We start from the raw sequence: 5,414 nt of genomic DNA on the forward strand, positions 1-5,414 counted from the left end.
AAACGTGTATGGCTATAGAGCGCTGGCTATGATTCACACATGAAATCTAGGAAAAAGCAACCAAACTGAAACATGGAAAAAAATCAAGAAATATACTGCATTAATTTTCATAAGAAATTGTGAGAAAATGTTCTATACAATTGGTTAAATTGAAGAAGTAAAATACACAGAATATTTAAGTGGAGGCTTATGATGAGTTTCCCTTTCTGGTGTAACTTTTTATGCGTTGTTAGTTAACACTGTTTAAACTAGCTTTATCTAATATCCCCGTGTACTAGAAGATGCCTAAACTAATAAGAATAGAACATTTTGTGTTGCTGATCCAGGTGTGCCTACTCCTTTCAGCATGTATCATGGATAGGGGCACCAATGCCTCTCTGCTGATTATTGAAAGCCAAGTGAGTATTAAATTATCTTCTATATACATATTTGCTGTCACTGCCATATTTTCATAACACCGAGTCCTCTTTGGTGAATCTAATAAGGGGCCGGCCCTATTCTTTGCTCTATCATCCCAGTTAATATGTAGATGAAGGTGGGTATCCGGCTTGCTTCTTTCAGCACTGAATGCTTTAAAAAACATATTGCATTGGCATATTTTGATTTGTGCGCCAAATAGAAATATCTTCCGCTATAATATATGTAAAATATACTATAAAAGGGAGTTACACCGAGATAATATTTCTAGCATGTATTCTCGGGTATCTACATTTAACTATTTTAATCAAGTATAGTTGGCTGTGGCCATTAATATTCCACAATCCTCTTCATGTTGTTAGCGGCCTCAACAAAAGAATTCTCTTTCATTAATTGTCATTTTCATTTTTCTTATAAAATATAAACTGCAATCTAGATAGTTATAGTACACCTTATGTTCAGGTGGATTTGGAGTGCAGATAAATTACAGTATATTGTCCGGTACTCATCATTGCGCTTTTCCCATTCTTTTTCAATAACTTTTTTTGGGTAACATAAACAAAGGAAGTACAATCTAAACCTAATTTGCTCGGACGTGTGTTTCAGGTTTTAGAAGGAGTCTTCCTGTCATGTTATGAGCGATACCTATGGAGGCTTCTACATACTGGTTCTTTCAGGCCTAAAGCAGGAGTGTCGGCTTCGTTAAATTATTAGTGCTGATTGACTGTAGAACAACACTTCACACAGAATTATCTTAGGATATTAGCTATGCAGAGTTGTCGATTTAGAAACAACTATGAAGATCATTGCCTTACTTTTCGTGGTTCTTGGCTGTGAAATCTAAGATAGAATGAAGTGGTAGCAAGGAAAAATAAATAAAAGTAAATTATTGCTTCTCTTTTCCCTGGATTTTTCGGTATCCAAGATTAGCATCTTAACCACGTGAGTGCCACGGTTGATCTACAATTCTATTTTGTCTCTGAATGTAAATTTAATTTCTACTATAGCAATTAGATGATGGGTAGCCTCATTACATTTTACTAATGTTGGTGTTGCACTCTGATAACAATTTTCGTAAACTTTTCGTATATTGCCAATTTATACAAAGTTTTGTTGTAATTAATGAAATAGAAAACATTACTTATGTCTCAATAAATATCTAGCACGTGCAGGTGCACGGGTTAATGACTAGTAGTTCAATAATGGGGATTGAAACATTGATTTAATTCTCCATGGAAGTTTTTGTCAAACTTGTGAGGTTGACCAAGTGTTAGAATACGAGATATACCAAACTGAAAAAAGGAAATGATTGGGTGCGACATGGATTGGCCCCATGACGACTACTCATATTGTTTGCTCTTGTTATGAGGAATGGTAAATCTAGAGAGACATACCTACAAAAGAGATGTTCGCGAATAAGCCTAAACCCTAGGGTGGATAAATAGTATACCCTTATAGTAGGCAAGTGCTGCCAAGCGTAGGACTACAAGGAGAATGCACATCCAACTACTAGATGATGAATAGCAGAAGACCATCGATGACACCGACAAGTAAGAAAATGAAGGATGCCTTGAAGTAATATCATTGACCCATGGATGTGACCCATCAGTACCAAAAGTACGTAGTTCAACAACCAACATTTGGATCAGAAGCCCTACTATGAAGGAAACCTATTCGAGTCACCTTGGAGAGATATGTTGTTCACTATATGTGAATAAACATTCACGGAAGCCATAAGCCATAGATGTTTTTTCCGAAGATGACCTGATGTCAAGCCATATCCTTGGATGTGCCAAGTCATATCCAAAAAGAGCTTAGCCTAAACCTAAGACTGCCTACAAAAGTTCCTTTTAAGGGTGGTAGAAGCCATACCCTTAGATTACGGATTTACACCAGATGTCGCATGAGATGGTACTTGGAGAAGGTATCACAAGGAGTTCCCTATGAGTATACTCTTGTAAAAGATAATACCAATGGGATGAGTACCCTCATAAGAATGGATACAGTTGATGGTATGACCGCATGTGGTTTAGTGTGAAGTTTTCGAAACTCAATGTTAACGCCTGAAAACCTCCTTGGGGAAGTTCGAGAACAAGCAATAATGAAGACGAACCTTCTAGAAGACCTGAACCCAAAACCTGTTCTTTCTAGCCTTTCTCAAATCTCGAGGACGAGATTTCTTTTAAGGGTGGTAGTATGTCACATCCCGAAATTTTCTAAATTTTGGAATGTAAAATATAAATAATTTTAATGTTTGAATATTTGAACTTGATTGAAAATTCACAAAGAACTAAAACTTTTTAAAGTTATTTAAAAGTAATTTCCAAAATAATGTTTTCAAATAATTTTGGTTTCAAAGTATTTTCAAAATTAAACATATTTTGACTTTCAAGGTTTTCAAATCCTTAATGGATTTCTATTTAAGAAAATAAAAGTATAGAAATTTCTACTTACGAAATAATGCCCAAGTAGTCATATAGACGAGTGCATATAATTATTATTTTATTTTCACAAATAGATTTTAAATAGGTTTCTTGTTGTCCTAAAATATTATTTTAATTTTTTACAAATTTTTTTTGAAACTCGTTTGGTATGCGTATTTGAAACTATTCTCATATAACTATAATAGCATAGTTGTAATAAAATAATATAAAATAATAACTTGTATAATTTAAGTTATTAGATTACAAATTTATAGAAATTCATTTCACTTAAATTGGAGCTATGAAACTACTTTTATTGAAGAAACAAATAAAAAAGTAAAGAAAAAGAAGAAAATAAAAAGAAAACAAAAAAAACATAGTGGGCCGCCAGCCGGACCGACCGGCCCAGCAGACACCCAGGCCCAGCTGGACCAACCGGCCACCACCGACCCAAGCCAGATCAAGCTCAGGTTCGGTCACAAACGATTTTCGTTTTGGTAAACTAACCTCCACTTAAATCCTAATATCTCTATCTACACAACTCCAAATTTGGATCCATTTATTTCCACGCGTTGCTAATTTCGAGGTCCACCGACCTATGGCCTATATAAACCATCAACCACACCGCAGATTCGTAATCCCTTTGTTCCTCTAGAAAACCTAGCTCAAAGAATGTCAACTCGTTGATTTGACCACCAAAACTACCTTAAATTGCTTCAGCATCTACACAAAAGTTGTAGATCTCGTCGAGATCTTTCAATCCCGACCAATCTTGCATCTTTTCATCCACCGTACATGGATAATTTCGTAACGCAAGGCGTCAGGTCTGATAAAGGGAATTTTTAATTAGTTCGCGCTCGTTCCACGAAATCCAAATTACTTCGGTGAGATGGTAGATCCGATCATTGTCTACAACTTTCATGTCGTAAGTTTTTCGATTTGAGGTACCTATTTGTATCTCATCTACATATATATTTCAAGTCATCCGGAGCCAAATCGAGTTTGAAAACGATCTCGAATCGTCGTGCGTTCAACATGGAAGTTGTTCCTCTCGTCAAGATCTTTCAATTGCCGCAAGTCTCACCTTGTTTTGTTGATCGAGCAGGAAGAAAATCGTGTTACAAGATTCAGATCTTACAAGGTATAGCTCAGATCTTGTGAAACTCATTAATCCGATTTGAAAAGTAATTTGTACGTCAGATAGATCTATTAGTTCTATATAACTTCGATGTAGACAGTTTTTCTATCTAAGCAAATTTTTCTGTCAACCTTTATGACGTCATCATGACATCAACATAGTCAACTCAGTCTAGTCAAAGTCAATTACAGTCAGCCGTACAGTCATCAGTACAGTCAGCAATACAGTCATCAGTACAGTCAGCGGTACAGTCAAACTCGGTCAGACTCGTTTTAAATTTAATATTAAATGTCAGATTAGGTGTCTAACTTAGAAATTCAATATAAAAACATCTAGACGTCCAAAATTTATAAATTTTATATCCCTGAAAAATTTGTAACATGTAGAATCCAAATATGCAAAAATATTTTATATGTATTTCGGTAATTTTTGAATCATAATTTAAATGGTGTAATTTACCATTTGTCACTATAAAAAATTATATCAAATAATCTACTGGTCCAAATTTTATGAATTTGTAGTCTGTGGAATCCTTAGAACATGTAGAACATCATGGAACCAGAAAACATCAAAGTTGTTATGTGCACAAACTTGGTACGTTCAAATTCATTCAGATCACTATTCTGATCATAACTTGAGTTCTAAAAATTATTTTGGAGTGAACCCAATTGTATAATTATTGTTTTAAAGTAATCCATCCAGTAGCACCATTGTCCAAAATATTTAAATGAAATTGCAAGTATTCAAATCCAAATATGAGGATTTAAGTAATTTTGGCATAACTTAAAATCTATAAATCATTTTAAGTTGATTCCTTTGACAAATAAATCATATCGAAACTCCATATCTAGTAGAACTTATGTTTTTTTTAGTTGAACACATTCATCATGCTCCATGTTCACATCTCTCCCAAATCATTTTTAACCTAGTCCATAGTATTCAAATATCAACTAAGTTAATTGAGTAAATGGTGACAATCTTAACAATAGGTTTTTCTCTTGTGCAAATATTGTGTTGAGACACTCTACTACATAGCACATGTATTGAACTCTTGATAATCATTAGCATGTTTAACCCACATCTTCAACATCATTTATACGTATTCAACCTCATGCCCACTTAATCTTACTGGTTTGTATTGAACAATTCAATTTACAAATGAGTTAATTGAGTAATTCAATATATCACAAATCCATACCTAAGACTATGTGTAATTTATACTATTTTGAGTAATTGTTGTTACACTTATTCAATAGTATTGTTGTTGCACTTTTTGTCACTTATCTGATTCAATTCACATGAGCCGTTCCTAATTATTTTCCTTCTTTTGTAAAGCATAAAGATTATTCAATTATATCTTAGATGGTCTATTATTTTCTAATCATGTGAGTTGCCATCCAAACTCTCACATCCATATCTTGCAAACCAAACCTCAT

This window comes from Lolium rigidum, unplaced genomic scaffold (genome assembly GCF_022539505.1).
Source record: "Lolium rigidum isolate FL_2022 unplaced genomic scaffold, APGP_CSIRO_Lrig_0.1 contig_5228_1, whole genome shotgun sequence".
In the NCBI taxonomy this organism is placed as follows: domain Eukaryota; kingdom Viridiplantae; phylum Streptophyta; class Magnoliopsida; order Poales; family Poaceae; genus Lolium; species Lolium rigidum.